Here is a 22020-nt window from a genome sequence, read left to right as displayed (position 1 = left end):
TCAGTTTTGTCATTCTCATGAACAATTTTTAAGTACAGGTGACGTGTTCTTTAATCTGATCTCTTTCATGCCTAGGGTCTAAAGAATCTCTAATCAAGGTCCAAAGCCCAAAAGTATCTACCGGAACCTTAGTAGGTCCGTGGGCATCATAGTAATCCTGTAACTTTTGACCCACTCTTAACCATGTCTCTAAATCGATTGTCCCTTCCTCAGGAAACCACTTCTTCTCTTCTATAAATTGCAAGAACTTCATTAACTGTTGCTGACCTACTTTAGCTCCTCTAACTCTAAGCATATTCTTAAGCATATGTACAAATTCGACTATTTCCAGACAGGGTGCAGGAGGGAGAACAGATCTCACAACTGTCTCTCCGAGTTTATTTCTTAGGCTCCTTTTTATACATAATCTGTTCCTTTGTGTATCCCAAGATAACATAAAGTAACATCTTGAAGATCAAAGTACAATCGAAACTCGAGAAACTCCCTTCGTAACTCCTGTTTCTAATCTTAATCTTCTTCCTCCTGGAATTCCTCAGAACCAGCCTTTTCCCTTTTATATGCAAGCAGGCCTCCCGAGATAATCCATGCACTCCTTTGAATTTGGGACTTTAGCTCCAGATAACATAGTTAAAGTAACATCTTGAAGATCAAGATACAATCGAAACTCCCTTCGTAACTCCTGTTTCTAATCTTAATCTTCTTCCTCCTGGAATTCCTCAGAACCAGCCTTTTCCCTTTTATATGCAAGCAGGCCTCCCGAGATAATCCATGCACTCCTTTGAATTTGGGAAGCTTTAGCTCCCTACAGTCAGTGGAGACAGCAGGACACGCTGAGCTTTCTGCTGCCCTTCCTGGCAAGGGCCTCAGAGAACACTTTACCTTGGCAGGAGTTTAAAAAAAGAGAGAAATAAAGGATCTTTGACCATTATTATGCAGTGCCTAGTGCACATAAATTTATCACTTGGCAAAAACAAGCTGTCCCATCATAAATCACAGTGCGATGGGCACATAAATTAAGAAAGTGATTTCGGCCTAGCTGTGCATGCAAGCCACAGCCCTGGTGGGTGAGTCAGAAGGGTGACAACCCACTTCTTAGGCCCACTGTCCTGCTCTCCTCTTCATCCATCTCTCAAGTCTCAGCCCCCAAATGCTTTTCTAATTTTTATTTATTTTATTACAAAGGTACAGGATTTGTACCAGTAGGAACACGGAAACTATGATGGATGTTTAAAACAGAGGGTGTTAAAGCAGAGACTTGGTTATGCAGGCGACAGAAAGGCTGAGAAACCAAGCAAGGGACAGCGAGGTGACCCAGAGATTAACCACAGCAAGAAGCTGCTGCCCCGGCCCCAAGGTGGGAGGACAAAGAGAGAAGAGGGTGTTTTTCAGGTCCAGGATCTGGGGTCACCCAGAAGAAACTGAACCACAGAAAGGCTGCCTGGTGACACTGGAGCCACAAGAGAGACACAGCCACTGCTCAAGGCCCTGCCCAAGGGGCAGACATAAGGGAAACACCCAGGCTTCTCCTTCCTCCTGCCTTCCGGCCTCCCATCCAGGCCTCCCATCCGGGCCTCCCACCGACTGAGTCCAGTGACTTGGGCAGCTGGGAACATGCTGCCTGCGGGAGCCAGTCTGCTGGTAAAGCCTTCCAGAATGGGAGAGGAGGGTGGATCCAGGGGCAAACAGGCCCAGGACCAGCACAAGGAGTCATTGCAAAGCATCGGCCCCTGGACACACACACAGTGACTTCATTTTCTCCCTTCCTTCTTCTTCTTTCCTTTCTCTAACTGGATCAAAAGCTGATAGAAGCCAAATTGATGGCAAAAATTTTTCATTCATTTGTTAAGCAGATATTTACTAAAAATCTACTACATGCTGGACATTATTCTAGGCCCTAGGGTCCCGGGAACTTGCATTCCAAGATAATCCCAGAATGGTGATATATAAAGGAAATAAAACAGTAATGAGCATTGAGAATGAGTTAGGCAAAGAATTCCTCTCTGAGCAGGTGACATGCCAGTTAAGAGTAGAGTGATGAAAAGAAATCACCTGTCCAGAGAGAAGTTCAAGGCATATTCCAGACACTGGGCACAGCAGGTGCAAAGGCCCTGAGGTGAACACCAGGACATTTGTTACGAAATCTTGTCCAGGCCTGTGCACACTCTAAGCTCATATCTTATTCAAAGTTCTCTTGGAGAGGAAGCTAGATTTGAGGCTCAAAGGACCGCAAAGCAGGCCTGTCCCTCCTCGAATCCCCTGACCACTCGGGCCCTTTGTCCTCTGGAGGTAACTTTCTTCCAGAGTCTCTTGCCCCTCTTCCTTCAAACAGAATACCAAAACCCTCCCAAGTATATTAATTAAATGCAAATAGAGTGTGGGTTTTAGAGTTGTGGTGTTAGAGGACATACAACTCCACTGGACAAGACAGCTTGTGACACATTGAGTGGGCAGGAAGGAGGCCTCAAGCCAGGACAAACAGCAGACACCATTTATGTCCTTGGATCTCCCATCAAAAATGTTCATGGTTGTTTTCTCTGGATGGTAGAATTAGGGTGAATTTCCTTTTTACTCTTCTATAGTTGTAATTTGTCTATAAAGTTCACATATTACTAAGAGTGTGGCTCTGGGTTCAAATCCCAGCTCTGCCACTACCCAGAAATGTTCCCTGGGGCACAGGTGTGTAAACTCTCTAAGCCTCATTTCCCCACCTGTCAAAGGGCATATGCTAATGGAACTTGCTCGTACAACTGTTGAGCAAATTAAAAAGAAACACCACGAAAAGTACTTTGCATAGTACCGCAAATAGTGTTTTTCTTAAACATAAATTACGTTAATCTCATTGTAGAAAACTCAAAAGTGAGTCTACATAGCTAACTCTTACAGTGTTCACGATTTTGTGGCACCACCAAGTGACATCACAAGGGACACAGGAAAAAGATAAAGTCGAGGAAAGACGTCATGCCACAGGTCAACCAGAAGGAACTGGAAATCACATGGAGGCGAATGAGTGACAAGCATGAGACACAAAGGGACTTTGTGCGTCAATGTCAAAGATACCGGCCAACATTCTTGACCAAAGCTGAAAGCTTTCAACTCGAAGAGTTGCTATGCAGAGGGTGCCTGACCCAGCTCTGCACCAGGAGAGCAGGCTGCACCCAGAATCCCAAGGGCCTCCAAGGGTGATAAAGAACCTGTGAAAAGGCCTTTGTCAAACACCTCACCTGTTGCAGCCCACAATTCTTATTTCTGGCGGTTTTACCCCCTCTGATGAGGAAATTGTGCATTCTGTTTACATTGCGGAGACGGGGGACAGGGCCTAGGATGATGGTTATAATAACAGTTGATTCTAGTGATAAAACGAATGAGAGTGACACATACACAGTCTTCATCTAAGCCAAGAATTTCACATGCTCACTTGATCCACATGATAACTCTACGAGGCAGGTACTATTATTATCCCTGTTTCACTGATGGGGAAACTGAGGCTCAAAGGTAGCTTATCCAACGTTACTCGTCTGGTTAACGGCTGAGCTGGCTCCACTATAGTCAGAGCCCTGTCACTTCGGGGCCCTGTCTCTATTTGCTGCCTTGACATCCCACCATGGAGGTGAGTCCCAAGTTACCTGATAATTCAAGACATGGACACCTCCACCCCCCACAACACACAGGTACTCTGGTCACCTGGAGACAGAGGGAGAAAAAGAGGGAGATTTATCTGAATTGGAATTGCCAATAGACACTGAGAAAGCTAGGGGCCCTGGGTAATATCCTGCAGGCACTGGAATGGACCATCCATTATGAAACCGATGCCAGGTGTCAAGGACTAATATAAGACTGGCTCACGACACCCCCTGCTGGAAGCAGCCAGATGCTGCCGAGGAAAGAATTTGAGTATTTATACCCAAGAAAGAATAACTTTGTCCAGTTCCCAGCTAGATGGCCCCATTAGCTAATTTTCTACCTCATTAAAATGAAAGTTGTCATAATTTCACTAGAGCTGGTCTGACTTTAATCGATCACTACCACCTGATTTGATTTGCTAAGCAAAATAACAGCAGAGGCTACTCCAGGGACAGATGCATCAAGGAGGCCCCATCGCCGCATAGTGTATTATTGCAGGACATGTGGATGTCCAGGTGTGAGGACTTTGTTGGAGAATTAGATAAACTTAAGTGCCGGAATTCCGTGCCTCTGTTGACATGGTGCATAACTCTATTGACTTGGGGAAATGTTCATAACATATTGCTAAGAAATAAAAATGAATTCTACAGCAGAATGTATGGTATATTGCAAACCTTTTTGCCAAAAAAAAGGTGTGTTTTTATGTATGTATGCATAGAAAAACGTAGAAGGATACATGCTTATAGTTTGGTTTTCTCTGAAGGAGGCATCATGAATACCCTTTCCCTTTTTTGGCTCTCCGATGCATTCCATTTTTCTATAAATAGAAAAATAGGTTATGTATATAAAATGATAAGTGACAAAGGTTATGTATATAAAATGATAAGTGACTCTTTGGTATTGAAGAGGGATTGCAGGAGGAGTGCTGGACCTACCAAAGGGAATGTCATCCAAGATTTTGCAAAATTCTTTGTTCTGGCAGTTTGATTGTTCACATTTATTCAGCTCTAGGTAGGTCAAGATCTAGAATCAGAGTCCCATGTGGGCTGGCCATCTTACCAAAGTCACACCCAACCTGCTGTCTCGTAAACGCTCGACTTCCCCTAAATTGGTAGAAACCAAGAAAGAGTGGGGGTGGGCCAGTGTGACTCCTCCCCATCCTGGGAGAGAAACATCACCCACCCACACGCATGCACACACACGTACATACATGCACACCCACATGCACACATGCCTGGACAAGTGGGCCATGTGCTACCTTCTGCCCTAAAGGCCAGGGATGCAGCCCCACAACAATCCACTTTGTACCAGTGTCTGGCACACCACAGGCACATAGTAAGAACTGAAAATACGGATTTAATTTAATAAAAAGCTAGACTGGAGTAAACACCCGAACAAGTGGAATGCAGGGACTGAATGAAATGACATGGAAAGGAATGCGTAGAATGAAGCAAAGTGGACTGGCTCGAATCAATGAGTGGGATGATAGAATCTAATGCATTAACTAGAGTAAACGAATAAAATAGATTAAAACGAATGAATGGGATATAGTAAATGAGTGGGAGGAGGTGGGGTAAAGTAAAATAATGAGCTAACGAATGAATCGAATGAATAAAATAAGACATGGTTGTTGACCTTGAGGGGATTCGCATCTGGGGGTGGGGGTGGGGAAGGAGATATGTAAGCCAAGGATCACAGGAGTGTTTGACTAGTGCCTGACAACTAAGAGGCCACTTAGGGAATAAAGGGCATTTAATTGTAAAGAGTCTCATTTAACCATCACAGCGGCTGGTTCTGTGAGGCAGGCTCCTTCACCAGTTCTATTATGCAAATTAAAAAATGGAGACTGAGAAAGCTTTAGTCAATGTTACTCCCTCACCCCTCGACCCCCCAAAAGTGGTTCCAGGTCAGGCTCTGGGAAGCAGACGCTGATGGATCTTTGCAGCACCAGGTATTTCAACAGGACCCAAGCCGGTGGAAAGAAGAGATAGGAGACTGGGCCGGGCAGAGGGGAACATTGGCAGGGATGCAGTCTCAGCGAAGGCCTCGGCTGACCCACAGGGAGCTCTGAAGCTGGGACGGTCCTTCAGAAATGTCCTGCGTTAAGGGATGCCCTCCCCATTGACCAGTCATGGGATACAGGCTCTTCTATTCTCCCATAGTTTTGGAGGCTAGAAGTCTGAAATCAAGGTTAGTTCCTTCTGAGGGCTACGAGAGAGAATCTATTCCATGCCTCTCTCTCAGCTTCTGGGATGGCTAGCCATTCTTTGTGTTCCTAAGGTCTGTAGACATATTACTCCAATTTCTGCCTCTGTCTTCACATGGCCTTCCCCCTGTGGGTCTGTGTCTCTTCTCTTATAAGGACACTAATATTAAATCAGGGGGCCACCCTATTCCAGTGTGACCTCATGTTAACTAATAACACAACAACCCAATTTCCAAATAAGCTACCTGCACAAGTACTAGGGATCAGAACTTCAAAATATCTGATGTTTTTCTGGCCGGTGAGGACAGGGGAAGAGGGTAGACCCAACTTAACTTATAACATCAGCCAAAGAATTTTCCAGAGGGCTGATAACCGAGGGCTGTATGCTGCCAGCAGTGCTCCCGGTAGCTGAGGGACTAAGGCCTTTTGTCATGAAGGGGGTGTCAGAGCTGATAGTGTAGAAACCAAGGCTCAGGGGGTTTCAATCAAATCATTTTGCCAGGGTTGTGGCGCTAACAAGGCATTAGGCAAGGACTTGAACTTTGTGCTCAGGCATGTGCTAAGGAGCTGAAACTTGATCCTGTGGTCAAGAGGAAGCTCTTGAAGAAATTTAAGCCAGAAATTGATCAAATCTGCTTCCCAGAAAAGCAATCCTGACCACTCTGTGGAGAATGGACAAGAGTGTGGTGGCAGAAGGCAGGGAGGGTCAGCTAGGAGGATGGGATCCCAGCGGTAGTAGCAGAGTAATGGCCCTAAAGGTGTCCACAGTCTGACCCCATGAACCAGTGGGTATGTGCCTTTACATGGCAAAGGGGATTTCGCAGATGGGATTCAGTTAAGGATCTTGAAATGGGAGAGATTATTCTAGATATCTGGGTGAGCCCAATATAATCATAAGGATTCTTATAAGAGGGAGGCAGGAGGGTCAGAGTCAGAAGGAGATGTGACAGTGAAAGGAGAGAGAGAGAGAGAGAGAGAGAGAGAGAGAGAGAGAGAGAGAGAGAGAGAGAGATAGAGAGAGAGAGAGATATTGAGAGAGAGAGAGAGAGAGAGAGATTTGAAGGTGCTATGTTGCTGGCTTTGAAGATGGAGGAAGGGACCATGAGCCAAAGAATGTGGGTAAGTTTTAGAAACCTAAAAAGGCAAAGAAATAGATCTTTTGCAGAGCCTCCAGAAGGAAATCAGCAGAGCTGACACTTGATTTTAGCCCTGTGAGATCCTTTTCAGGTTTGTAACCTCCAGAACTGTAAGATAATAAATTTGTGCTATTTTAAGCCATTACCTTTGTATAATTTGTCACAGCAACAATAAGAAAATAATATACAACTAAGGAAGAAAAGATGGGGTTACGGAGGAGGTGGGCTTGGAGATACTCATTTAGTAGTATCATGTCACTTTCCTCCAGTAATACTCACTCTGCATACTTCTTACCTTGACTTACAGGGCCCACAGACCTGGCTCCATCCTCCTCCAGCTCATCACCCACAGCTCTTCCCCTCTTCCCCGCCCCTCCCAGCCCCACTGGACTTGCTGTCCCTCAAACACATCAAACTCACCTAGACAGCTAATCTTCCAATATAGAAAAAAAATTTGCATGTCTGTCCCCTTATCTTTTAGGTTTCAGGTCAAATGTCACTTCCAGAGAGAGAGAGAGAGAGAGAGATTCCCAACCACTCTGGGTAAAGTAGCCACTCTCATTGTCCTATGTTAATTCTTTCTGCAGCACCTATCATGTTCACATTTTCTTGTTTATTTTATTTCCGGTCTCCTGCTCAAGAAGGTCAACTGAATCTTGTGCAATGATGACTGCCTAAGGGTCTAAAATAGAACCTGCATTACAGTAGGCATTCAAATATTTATGGATGGATGGATGGATGGATGGATGGATGGATGGATGGATAGATGAAAGGAAGGAAGACTGGTAGATGGAAGAAAAGATAAAAGGATGAATGGGTGAAAGAAATAGATGGATAAATGGATGGAGAGATGGAAAGAAAGATGGAAGCACAGGTAGATGGTTGGATGGAAGGATGAAGGATGGAAGGAAAGATGGAAAGGTTGATGGAGGAAAGATAGATGGTTGGAAGGATGAGTAAATGGAATTATGGATGGATGAATGGATTGGTGGGAGGATGAAAAATGGTTAGATGGAAGGATGTTTGAGTGGATGAAAGGATGGGTGGATGGAAGGATAGAAAGATTGTCTGATGGAGAGATAAACAGAATGATGAAAGAATGAATGGATGGGTGAGTGGAAGTATAAGTGGATAGAAGGAAAGACAGAAGGATGAATGGACAGAATGATTGGTTGGTAAATGGAGGATGAGCAGATGGATGAAAGGAAGGATAAATGTAAAATTCCCTAAGAGGTGGCTACCAGACTAAGCTGGATAGATATTGCTCATGCTAAACACATCCCATCTGTGTTTGAAGGGACCTGGCAGCTCTACATCTTTCCAACGAGGACTTTTGTTGCCAAGTGACAGAAGTCAGCAGGCTGTTTGTGCCTCTAATCTTTGGAACCAGAACTCCATAATCGTCTTAACTCATCATCAAATATCTATATTTAATGAACTCTCCACCTGATGCTGGACTTCCCACGCCCAGCTATTGATTTAGCGGCTTTATCACAGGGCTTGATAATCCCAGTTCGAAGCATTAGCATTAACTTCTCCCATCACCAGTGGGGTCCCTCTGTGCTCTGGCATCCTTCCAAAAAAAAAAAAAAAAAAAGACTTGATCACATCACTTAACTGCTTAAAGCCTTCAGGGAGCAATCTGTAGCTCACAGAACAGATGCAAATTCCAGGGTACTCAAAGTCCTTTACATCCTGGCCCTCGCCTAACTCACCAGCCTTGTTTACCATCCTTATCCCATCACTTAAATGCCCTGAGTTGCCATCATATGGAATTCTTCCCTATTCTAAGAAAATATCCTGCTTCCCCAGACCTCCAAGCGGCCATATATGTTGTTCTCTTGACCTAGTACACTGTTTAGCTCTTCTTTCCATCTAGGGAATGTCTCTCATTCTTGAAGCTCAATTGTCATGGCGTGAAGTTCCATTAGTCCCTCAGAGATAGTAGCTTCACAACTGGAGCCATCATCACATCCTGTCCAAAGCTGGTTCTTCTGTATTGTCCAGATCTTAAAAGGATCCACCCTATTCCCCAGACAAGAGACCGAGGAGGAATCCAGGACGCTGCCCTCTCCCTCATCCTTCACACCCCATCCAATGCCAAGTGTAACTCCTGCTCCTGCAATTTTCAAGCTTCCCAGGCCTCTCTCCCATGCTCTCTCACTACCGGCTCCCAACCCTCTTCCCTCTCGCATCGATGAGGCCAAAGCCCCCACACTCACTGTCCCACCTCCATCCTTGCTCCCTCCACTCACCTCCACTTCAGCCAGCCAGACCTCAATAGAGCATAACCTCTGCTCTAGTAGGCTTTCGCTACCCTTAGAATAAAATTCCAAATCCTCTCCTCACCTTCCTAAGGTTTCCTGGTCTACCTCTCCAGAGGTAGAACCAACCTCTGAAGCTCATGACTACCTCTCCAGCCTATGTTAGATAACACTGTGAGGGTCAACGCAAAACACTCTTGCAGGCTATGTTCTGCCTGAGAGAGCAGTCAAGGTCAAAGCCTGACCATTACATTTTATAGCAATATAAGGACTCCATTAAGGTAGGTCACAGGGCAACATAACGGCAGAGTGCATATTCGTGGGCAAGTTCTTGGACCCTTCAAACCTCAATGTCCTCATCTGTAAAAGAGACAATAACATGTCTCGCTTCGGGTTGTTGGGAGGATCACAGTGCCCGGCCTCTGAGGGCTCAGTAGGTGTGAGTCATCTCTGCTGCTGCTGCTTCTGTTTCTGACAAGGTTTTCTCATCTTGGGTCTGTCTCCCTTCATCAAAATCCGTTCATATTGGTCAACATCGGCAGCTAAAGATGAACGTTTGTGTCGCATTGACGGTTTTCTTATTCTGGAACTCGTATGGTTGAGTCATAACATCCAGGAAAGGCCAAGCCCTGTTTTGTCCTCCAAACCCTAAGAAGCTGCATTCAGATGACTGCGTCCTGTAATACCACGGCAGTCGTAAAATTGTTGTATTAGTGATGTGCTCTCTCTTGAAACTGTTTTTGACTCATGTATTAGCCCATGTTGTTTCAACTTGTGGTTTTTCAATTTTACTAAGGTCAAGTTTTAAAAATTATATTTATGTGAAAAGCAAAATGTAAAAAATAAGTGAAGTTTCTAGTAAAAGTTAAAAAAAGAAAAAATAGCTTTCACCTTGTGAGCTTCTGAAACTCACAAAGCCATATCTCGTTGGTGATGTCCTTGTACTGAAGGTTAACCTCATTCTAGTAACGGTGAAATGGTCTCATGCGCCATTAACTGCCTTGTGGAGGCGTGAATTGTCCTAAGGCACCATTTTTGCCAAGGGACTGATGGCCTGAGAAGGGAAATCAGAGGCTGGAGGATGTAATGTCCCATAAAACACAAGTTTCATGACCACTGAGAAGATGAAGCTTCTGTGCGCCTCATTGTTCATTTCAAGTGGCCTTGGGGGACACTTTTCAGTCTCCAGGTGAAAGCTGATGATTTGGAGGGTGATAACAAGCAAATGCCTTTCAAATGGTCTAGAAAGTAAGCTCGCCCTGGTCCCAATGCCTTAACTAAAAAAAAAAATTCTCTCCCCTTTGAGGCATCTGATGAGAACTAAGTATAATTAAAGAGGTAACAGGGGCAGAGAGATAAAACAGCTATTAGAGGGACAGAATTTTTCCAACTGAGCTGTGGGATCAATTAAATCCCTGCGCTGAGATATCAAATCATTAGCACCTCCCTAATCCAGGGGCAGCTCAGCCCTGCCAGGGAGCATGGAGGAGGGGCACGAACACCCAAGAGTTGGTGCTGATACAGGGCCCAGTCAGGGCGTGCGAATGGGGCAGGCAGGTCCCTGGGTCAAAGAGGAAGGCAGCAGGAAACAAAAGCAATCGTCTGCCTCTGCCCTGGTGGACTCTAGGTGAGGTCAACTGAGCAATCTTAGTGAGCCAAATGCACTTTGAGGCCAGATCTTTCCCCACTCTTTTGAGCGTTAAGGGTTGTCGGATTGCACCAATCTGAGATGGCTTCAGGCCCCCAATTTCTACCCCTCTGCCTTCTCATGGGGGTGGTTGTGTACATTAAACTCCTGGGTTCACTCACCAGCTGCAAAATCTTGAAAGTCGTACCAAGTCTCTCTGGGCCGCCATTTCCTCATCTGTAAAATGGGGGCAAATAATAAGCCCACCTCCCAGGACAGCTGTGGGAATCAAATGAATGCTCCAGCAAAGTTCCAGGTCTTGGGAGGAGCTCGTCAGGTATCGCCTCTCATCCTTAGCCTTTCATCTGAATGGTGGATATGTTTTAACTTCTTTAAACCCACAGCGGGTGGGATAACTTGGTGGTTAGAGATGACTCTTCAGAGTTGTTCCTCCAAAAGAGGCTGGGTTTCCTCCCAACCCGAGCAGTTTCTACATCTACTCAAGCCGAAATGTGGCCAAGGTGTACCAGACTAGCCATGCAGGTTGCTCAAGTACTGAAATCTTTCCATACCAATTAGCAAACAACCCCCCACCGACGAGCCCTCTCTGACGATTCCCCACCATCTGGCAGCTTACAAGTTCACTTTGGACAGTAGAGTCCTCTGGGATCTTACTGCTCAAATCCATTCAGATTGATCAGTGCCATGCTATAGAGGCCCTGCATTGGGCTCGCCGACACAGGTGTGAGAGCTTCACCATCCCGCATCTATATAGTGGAAGAAGTTGGGGCACCCAAAGGGGAGCTGACCAGCTCAAGGTCACTCTACCAGTGAGTGGTAGAGCCAGAGCTGCCAGATCCCTGGAGACAAGGTGGGAGCATGCAGGGTGTTTGGGGACATGTTGAATGACTCCCACGCTTTGCCTCACCTCTGTGCTGACACCACCTGCGTTTGAATCCTGACTCTGCTACTTAAAAGCTGTGTTACTACAGGCATGTAACTTATGTCCTTTGGCTTCGGTTTCTTTATTTGTAACATAACAAAACAAAAACACAGCTTTATGACCTAAGTACTATTGATGTTTGAACCAGATAGGTCTTGTGGCGGGGGCTGTTCTTTGCATCGTAGGATGTTTATTTAGCAGCATTTCTGGCCTTGAATCACTAGAAATCAGTGGCACATGGTCCCCTTGGTCAGAACCATCAAAAATGTCTTATGCCTTATATCCCCTTAGGGGCAAAATCATCCCAGTTGAGAATTCCTAATATATTAAGGTCGCTCTGAGGGTTAGTGATTTACAGAGAGGGCTTGACATAGTTAGCCACTGTCATTACCTGGCTGATCAGGTAGGATTGGGTTTGCCTGCAAGAAACGGTGACCCAAAATGACAATGACTTAATCCAAACAGCAGCTTGGTTTACTTTCATCTAAAAGGCCAAACGTTAGTAGTTCGGGGATACATGGTGGCTCTGCTCTCCTCCGCCATCCCTAATATTTGACCTCAGGGCCCAAGGTGACAGCTGCGGATAACAGTATGGAGAAAGGGATAAGAGAGAAAGAGAGGGGCAGAGGGCATGTGCCTCCCAGTCGTCTCTTAAAGTAGATCCCCAGATGCTACCATGTTGACCCTCTACTAACAACCCATTGTCCAGAGCTTGGTCACATGGCCACGCCCAGCTGCAAGAGAGGCTGAGAAATGTGGTCTTTATTGTGCATGGCCACGTGCCCAGCTGACATTATACTCCTGTGGAAGAAGAGAGAATTGACTATACGAAGTCATGGAATCTCCTGGACCTGCCCTTGCCAGGAAGCTGATTAAAGTGAAAGGCTGTCAGCCACCAGGGTGGCCATGAGGGTGAATCCTTGGAGCATCTAGTCCATTACTTTTAATAAATCACTAGAAAAGAAATATTGCAAAGCACACGTGAAATAAAAGCACAGGCTATTCATCTTTGAAAAGAAATCCTGAGAAATGCTGTGAGGCCGGTGCCTTTTATAATTAATGCACTCCCCGCACCCCCATTTGCCCTCCATGTTCTATGTGAATTTGTGATGAGAGGAAGGGAACGTAGGACACTGGGCCAGGAATCTGGGGGACTCTGCTTTCCATCATGCCACCCAGATCAAGTTACTGCGCCCTCTAGGCCTCAGTTTTCTTACCTGTAAACAGGGCCAATACTGGAGTCTCAAAGTGAGAAATATTTGTGTGTGTGCATTTTGTAAACTCTATAGCAGCACTGTCCAATAAAACCATCTGTGATAATGGAATGTTCTAGACCTGCATTTCCCAATATGGCGACTACCCACCACTAAATGCGGCTGCTGAGCATTCGAAATTGCTGGTGCAACAGAGAAACTGAAACTGAAGTTTTTTAGTTGCGTTTATTGGACGACGAGGCTCCGGAGCACTCGCTGCATGTGATGATGGAGTGGTCGATGCTGCTTCCTCTCAAAGACGTCTTCAGATCTTCCAGGTCCCTCATGTTCTCTCCCTCTTCCCCTTATTCGAGCCCTAAAAGCACGACTCCATGAAACCCATTACAAAAGCAAAAAAGAGAAAATGAGTGCTGGTGAAGATGTGGAGAAAATGGGACCCTGTGCACTGCTAGAAATAATGTAAAATGTTGCAGATGTTATGGAAATGATATAGATGTTCCTCAAAAAAAATAAAATAAAACTAGAATTGCAGTGTGTTCTGGCAATTCTATTTCTGGATGTATATCCAGAAGAACTGAAAGCAAGAACGCAAACTGATATTTGCACACCCATGTGCATAGCGGTCATATTCACGATAGCCAAAAGGTAGAAGCAACCCAAGTGCCCACTGATGGCGGAATGGATAAACAAAGTGTAGTCTACATATACAATAGAATATTATGTGGTTGTTAAAAAGGAAAAAATTCTAACACATGCTACAACATGGACAGACCTTGAGGACATCATGCTGAGTGAAATAAGCCAGTCAAAAAAAGACAAATACTGTATGATTTCACTCACATCAGGTACTTAGAGTAGTCAAATTTATAGAGACAGAAAGTAGAATGGTGAGTAGATATATAAAAATCTATATATCTACAGAAAGTAGATAGAACAAGAATTACAGACTCTAAGAGTGCCGGAGGCTGGAGGGAACGCAAAATGGGAGACAGACTTTCAGTTTTTCAAGTGAAAAAAAGCCTGGAGATGGCTGGTGGTGATAGTAGCACAAAATGTGAATGTACTTAATGTTACGAATTGTACACTTAACATGGTTAAAATAATAAATTTTATGTTATGCGTACTTTTATTTATATAACTTATAATTATATATATTTATTTGTATAGTTTATTATTTTTTTAAAGTACCCCCAAAGGACTCTGAAACTTATCTGCACTATGAAAAAATGTCAGGTAACAGACTAAGTGAGAGACCCCTCCTGGGTCCAAGGATGTCGTAGCCTCCAGCACAAATGGTGGAATCCGGATGTCTGAGGAAGATTTAGGGGGCACTAGGACCTTTGAGCTCCCCTGAAACCTTTTGCCCGGAAGAGCAGCCCTTCAGGATGGTGTCTTCTGCCACGTGGAGCCCGGGGAGCTAAAAACAGACCAACCACTTCCAGAACAAGTGACCTTTTCTGCCTATTCCTTGGTGCTCTCAAAACTATAATATGGGTCTCAATGTTAACAGAAAATGTAAAAATAAAACAATGTTAAAATAAAAGGTGTCCCAGTCCTCAGGGTGATCTTGCCTAGGAATGATGCTGGTCTGGAGATACAGCTGCTTCGGAGGCCACAAATATGGACCACATCTGAATGTGATGCTCAGACAATTTTGTTTGGAACGTCAGGTATTTGAATTTTCTTTTTAATTAGCTGCTAACAATTTTAAATGGCAAAGATCTATATAAAAATCTATATTTCCAGCTTCTCGTGAGCAAACAGGAAAATCTGGCAGTGTGGAGCCACGTAGCAGCAATCAGCTGTTCCTGAATGTGGGTGATCCCTTCAGATGAGGCTCAGTTCACCACGATCTCCACCACTTCCTATTGTCTCTCAATCCCACCCAGCCAGTCTGGGTTTATGACCAGCTCCTTCCCCACTGGTGAGGTTTTGCCATCTCTATGAGGCAGAACACGAATTACAGACTCTAAGAATGCCTTATACAGACAGGAAATTTATAGACGTTTACAGATAATTCAGGTGAAGTCCATTTTATAGATGGGGAAACTGAGGCCCAAGAAAATAAACTACTTGCCCAGGATTTTTGAGTCATCAATGAGGTGCATTGGAATGAGATGTTAGGTCTCTGGGATCCCATTTCTATTTTCTAGCTGTTCTCCTGGCCTTAAAACACGCACGTGTACACGCACACACACACACATACACATATCCCACTACCCTTGCCAACAACAATGACAGTGGTGGATGTTTTACTGATTGCTTGTTACTAACCCAGGAGGCAACCAGCAGGCCATGCCAACAACCTTGCTATGTTGGAGACACTACCACTTTCCCATTGGGATGGTGAGATGACGGAGGCTTCGCCAAGAAGTGAAGCATCCTGCCTGAAGTCACATCACTTGGAGGAGGCTGAGCTGTGGCTTCTCTGTGGGGCTGTCCAATTATCCAGTGCTTAACCACAATTGCAAATTCTATCCCATTAAGCGACAGTTACCATCTCACCCTCTAAAAATTGCATCAACCCCAGGCATTTAATAACTGTGAGCCAGAAAGACAATCAGGCTTGATGATATTACACTCAAACGGAAATCTGGCTTCTCCACATACACAAGGATCAGAATTAGGCTGTGGGAATCTGTTCAATTGCCTCATTATAGTGCTGTCATCATCAATGGATTCTGTAACTAATAGCTCACATTCGGCCCAAAGCAATAGTGAGTCTTCTGTGTAATTTCTGATAGTTTAAGTGCCCCCATTGACATAATGGAATTTATTTTTCTTTCTAAATACGTTTGCAAATGGTTATTTCTCAAATCAATACATCATGAATAGGAAAAGCCAGAGTCATGGAGAGCCTCACTGAACACTTTCTGCATGAACTGAATAGATCAATTCTATTGAACCAGCTTCAGAGGAACAGAGGACCTAAAAGTCATAGAGTCCTTGAACTTGGGTTTAAATTCCTACTCTTTTGAAGCTGTGTGACCCTGGGCCAGGCACTCGATCTCTCTGGGCCTTGGCGTTTTCACCTATAAGACTGGATTGACACACCCAAATCAGAGGCCTGCCGAATAAAATAAGAGTGAAGCGCATGGTGCGAGTTTGTACATTAGAATGAGTTATGCAGATGTCCTCTGCTATTCATCTTTTGTCAAGAACTAAGAGCATGCCGGCAATATTTGACAATTTGGACCTCCTGGGTTTTAATCTATGTTTATTCTGTCTCAAGTTCAAATGCTTTTCCTTAAATAATTAATTTCTTTTCCGACTGTCATCTTCAAAGCCCTCGACACCTGCAGTTGGAGTAAGGTGGTGCAACTGAAAGCACTTAAACTCTTACTATGGAGACATTAAAGAGAGGACAGGCTGGACACTGGGGTTCAAGACTTAAGGACACGCTGCTCCTCTGCCTTTTAGCCTCCTCGGCCTACTGTGCCATTGGAGCTGGAACCCTGACACACCTGAGCCAGGGCAGCGGGGCTCTGGCTGAGATGTCAGCATGCCCACCTCGCCAGAGCCTTCCATCCTTTACCATTTACATTCTCAGCCACCAGAGAGGACCCTGCCCAAGAACACTCTGTGAAATCATGTGCTTTGTTGTGTCAGGGGCCACAAAGTGCACCAGGATGACACAACAATCAAGAACAAAAAGAGGCCTAGAGAATTTCTCTGACATGTGACTCCAAGGTGACAAAGGATATCCTGGTGTGCCAGAAAGAGAAGGGATCCTTTGGAAGAGATGGCTGTCCTGGTCTTCCTAGCCCCCAAAGCCCACTGGTGTGTTTATTTTTATACTTGGAGCATGCACTCTACATAAGGGTGTTCTTGATCCACCAGAGCTGTATTTTTCTATGGCGATTATAAAGCCTAGGTCCCAGGGTGTTCCAGAAAGCCCCTCCAGGCAGATGGTGTCACTTCTGCTATCTTTTCAGCCACAGAAATCAGAAGTTCTCTACATCTGGCTGTTGTCCTTTCCTTTAGTCATAAAAAAAATGAATTTACCTTTTAGATCACAAAAAAATATATTTGCAAGTTAATTTTGCTACATTACATTTATAAGAATGTGTAGCAGGGTGTTTAAGGGCATGGACTTGGGTGTTAGACTCATAGCTCTCCCCTCACTGCTGTGTGACCTTGGACAGGTTGAGCAACCTCTCTGAGCTTCTGTTTCTTCATCTATAAAAAGGCAATATGAATAGCTCCTATCTCAAAGTTATTGTGAGGGCTAACTGAGGTGACGATGAAAAGCATGCAGCAAGCCTTCAAGTATTTACTCTGAAAGGTGTTGAAAAGGGTCTGGAAATATGTAGAACAATGGAAACAGTGATTTTTTTTGTTGAAAGGAGAGTGTACATTTGGATTTTTTTTACGTAGACATAAATGTACAAATACATGAAAACCACATATGATCATTCAGAAAATGTGGAAATTTTAGAAAATGTGGAAAATTCTTTGGCAGAAAATAAATCTTATTTTCTGTAATCCCAGCACCATATCCCCAAGGGAGAGATGATAGATTATTAATAAGTATTCTGATCATTAGCCAGGTAAGCCTACACGTGATGCAGACAAAGGAGCACAAAACATCCTTTCCTTTGGGTTCTGGTCAGAGTTTCCCAGCAAAGCCCCCAGGAAGTCGGAAGTCAGGAAAGTAACTCCCACTCCATTCAATTCCTCTATTTACTCATTCGTCCAATGCTTACTGTCTGCCCCTTCCATGCCAGCCTTTATGCCAGGAGCATAAATGACAAACTTCCAGCTCTGGCCCAACTTCACACTCTGCAATCGAGCTAGATTCTAGCCCACTGCCTCAGCCCCAGGCCAGCCCTGCTTCCACAACACAGCACTGCCAGCCAGAGTCTCAGTCTTCCACTCTGGCGGCAGTGAGCAGACCACCACTCCACTTCACCACCGTTTGTTTGTCCAGATTGCTCTAAACACATAGCTATTATTCCCATCTACCCTTCCTGTTTATTTTGCTAGGAAGAGGGATAAGTAGAAAGCCAAAATTTCTGCTGACAGCAAAATCAGTCAAATAAACATTTTCTTTTAGTATAACAAATGGTTTTGGGTTTCATCAAAGAACAAAGCTTCTGCACTTAAAAAAAAAAATCAGGTCAATTATTCTATTGCTTTTAGCTTCTCAGTCTGGTCTGATTAAATACTTACTTTAGAATAATGAAGACCTATAGGACATCACACTTTCCTGGTGACCTTCTTGCTCTCCTCTAAGGAAAATCACTGCCCTAGATTTTCAAAATCTTCATGATGGCAGAATATATTTGGAGCAAACAGTTTTTAAAAGGTGTGAAAGCGAAGTATGAGATTTATCTAGCAACAAAACTGGGTTTGTGCTCCTGATAACACATACACACATAAGGAGCTATTGTCGGAATGTTAGAAATCATTAGGACCCGGTTATCTTTTTAAAGTTATTATTAATAATATTGCTAAGAATAATCCCTCACTTTGACTGCTTACTTTATGCTGGACACTGTGCTAAGTGCTTTCCCTGTGTTGTCTTAGTTAATCCTTGCAACAACCCTACCTTTGAGGTAGATACAATTGGCTTATTATTAGCCCCATTTTACAGATGAGGAGACTGAGTTTCAGAGAGTCAAAGTAATTCGCCCAAGGTTACAAAGATAGACATTAAAAGAACTGAGATTTGAATCCTGGAAGTCTGACTCCACAGCCTATAAGCTTAATCTTCACACAGTACATGCGCTTTGCATTTAAAAAAAGAAAAATACAAGTATGACATATATGCAACAAAACAGAAATCACGTCTAAACCTTCCATTCAGAAATATCCACTTAGCACCTTGATAGATATTCTTCCATTTAATTTTTCCTTTGCTTTCTTCACTTACCAGTATCACGAACATTCTCTCATGTCAATAGGCATATTTTCTGTTGTGTTTGAGTTCCGTGGGCATACATTACTGGAAGCTCCACCCCCAAGATCAGAGGCACCGAAAAATAAAAGATATCATGACTGTACAGCAGTTAGAACTGGGAACAAAGATTGGATTTATAGGTCTACTCTTCCCCTGGTTTCTGCCAAAGCGTTGTGGTTTATTATGAGACGTGGGTTGTTGTAAGTCAACAGAAATGACCAAAGAGGAAGGAAATTGTAAAGGAGCAGTAGTAGTCTTAACATGATCACAAACTCTTGGGCACCCCTCCCATTGAGAGGTGGGGCTGTGTTCCCTCCCTTTGCGTGTAGGCGGGCTTGTGACTGCTTTGACCAATAGAGTACAGCAAAAGGAACATGTGACTTTTGAGCTTAGGTCATAAAAGATCATATAGCTCTCACTGGATTTACAGGAACATAAGACACCATATTAGAAGTTCAACCATCTACGCAGGCCTCCATGCTGGAGAGGCCAGCTAGAGGTCCTCTGGCCAACTGGCCCGGCTGAGCCCAGCCTTCTGGCATCCCTGCCAAGGTGCCAGACATGTGACTGAAGAGACCATCTTGGAAGTGGTTCCTCTAGTCCCAGATGTTTGAGTCACCCCACCCTCTGGGTCTTCCGGCAGCGTCCCCAGACATCATGGAGCAGATACAAGTCCTTCTTGCTGTGCCCTGCCCAAATTTCTGTCCCACAGAATCCATGATTATTATTTTTTTAATCCATAAGGTGGTTATTATTTTATGCCACTTAAGTTCAGGATGGTTTGTTTTGTGGCGTCAGATTCTTGGAACAGAATTTGGTGCCTGGAAACGAGGACCGACCTAAACAAACTTTGAGCTGAACTCAGGGGTTGCTCTCCTTGCATCTGAAGCACCACGAGCATCATGAGACCAAAGATACCGACAGCCTCATTGACCCAGGTCATGTTTGCCTAGGGAAAGGGTAACAAAAAGTAATTTTCAAACAGTTTTTAAAAATGCCTCTTATCCCGATACAGAGTGAACACATGTACAAAACCTATTGTATGTACTTATTAATAAGGGAGGCAACAAGATGGGAAAGCTGGTCCAAGAAGCACTCGAGGACCTGGTATTTATAGGCACTGAAGAATGTTGGGATGGTTGCTGGAGGAGACACAAAACTTGTGAATGTTCTGCAGGGCAATGAAACCACAACTTTTGAGGTTCCTTTGCTAATAGATAGAAACTATATTCATCTCTACCAGACATTATTATGAAAATTAACATGTTCGCTTCAGAATCTGGACTCTAATGAATAGTAAAAAGAGTCTCAGAAAGGCACAATTCTTTAGAGAATTCAATATAAATAACACCTGGGCAGGCCTGTCAGTCAAAGCTTCAGTGTGACACTGAAAGAACATACAGGCCTCCATTTGCCTTCCTTTCAAATTTTTTATTCTTTTCCTATGGACAGTTCTGGGAGCAGAAACACTTGCCACCTGGAACACATACTGCCAGATACACTTGGGACCTTGGCACCTCTCCTCTAAAACTGCTCCAGTTCTCACATCCTGAACTTGGACATCGGTCCCTGCCTCCCCGCTTTGGCTACTGTCCTCCTGGAAACTTCAGGCTCTCAGCTTCTCCTAGTTCCCCAAGGTCCTCAGTACCCACTGCCTCTCCTTCCTCCATTAGGTCCCTCTGGCCCCCAAGACCCTAGAACCCTCAAACTTCTCAGAGATCTACTACAAGTGGATGATTTTAAAAACAGACCAAGCTTCCAAATCACGAGAAAGAAACCCCTGCTATCAATATAGGGTTTAATGGGTAGCATTTATTTATTCACTGGCCAATTTCAATCCAACATATTTCATTACATTTAAAAACAATAGTCACTTTATTGTCTCATTTTGAAGAGGCTTATCTGGAGCAGGTACAAAGTGTGCCGAGGAGTCATATAAATTATAAATTAAATGAGCTCCTCTCAGCCAAAAGATTTCAAAAGCACAATAATAAATACATATGTTCCCACATCTTTGCAAAGCAAAGCACTTCTTTGATGTGGGATGGGGGTGCGATTAAGAAGTCAGATGTAACGTGAGATAAAGTAAGACAACCTGGCAATGGGCTTCCTTCTCTCCCTCCCTGTGCTCACTCGGAAGGGATACCCCTGGCCACCAACAGTGTGGGTGTCTCAGGCTCAGAAGTTCTTATCTCCTGCCATTTGGCATGTTCAACCCCTTCCACATTCAAGCCTGGAAAGACGACACTCTTGCAGAACAATGTTGGTGAAAACTGTCCTGCTGCCATGCCACAGGATCCACCAGCACTCTCTGACTCAACCCCTTCTGCCTCTGCTGGGCAGTCTTTCTTCCAGGGCCTCCCTGTAGCCCAGCATGTCCCAGGCTACGCTCCCCAATAATGAGGTGCAGAGAGCTGGCCTATCAAAAAGGGAGGATCCTGGAGGCAAGAAATTGAGGAATGAGAGTTGACATCTAGTCCTCAGTCTAGGAGAGGTACTCTGCATGTCAGCCTGTTCAAGGAGCTGACCTGTCTCCCCCGAGACTTACCTGGCACTACACACTTTTCCTTAAAGGCCTTATAGCATGCATGCCCAGGATGGCTCCTCTGACTGCATGCCACTGAGGATAGCCACGCAAATACACTTTTCTTTGTGTGAAGGCAGAGAGCAGGGGAGGGGGGGGCCTCTAAGAACCTGTCTACCCTTTCTACCCTTTCACAGGAAGTTATTCTCAATCTGACAAGGCACTATGACCCTTGTGGGAGTTTTGTTTGCGGAGCCATACAGACTCCCACTCAAGCTGTTCTTCAGAATCCCTACCCAGCTCATCAGATATCCTCAGGGTTCTCTCTCTCTCTTTTTTTTTCTTTGTCTTCTTACGTAGCTTTTTTTCTAACATTTTATTTTTTATTTTTCCCCTCCCCCCTCCCTTCTAGTCTCAAGGTTCTCTTTAAGCATCTCCAGAAGGTTCTCTTGTTAGGAGGACAATCCTGCCTGTCGCCCCCATGACCTGATACGAGCACTTCGCCATAAGGGACACACTGAGGATAAGCCTGTTTCCACACTCTTCAAGACCAAATTCAGTCTCATTCTCTGCCTCTCGGCCA

Source organism: Pteropus alecto, unplaced genomic scaffold (assembly GCF_000325575.1).
Source record: "Pteropus alecto unplaced genomic scaffold, ASM32557v1 scaffold7, whole genome shotgun sequence".
Lineage (NCBI taxonomy): Eukaryota > Metazoa > Chordata > Mammalia > Chiroptera > Pteropodidae > Pteropus > Pteropus alecto.
Note: the sequence above shows the minus strand (reverse complement) of the source record.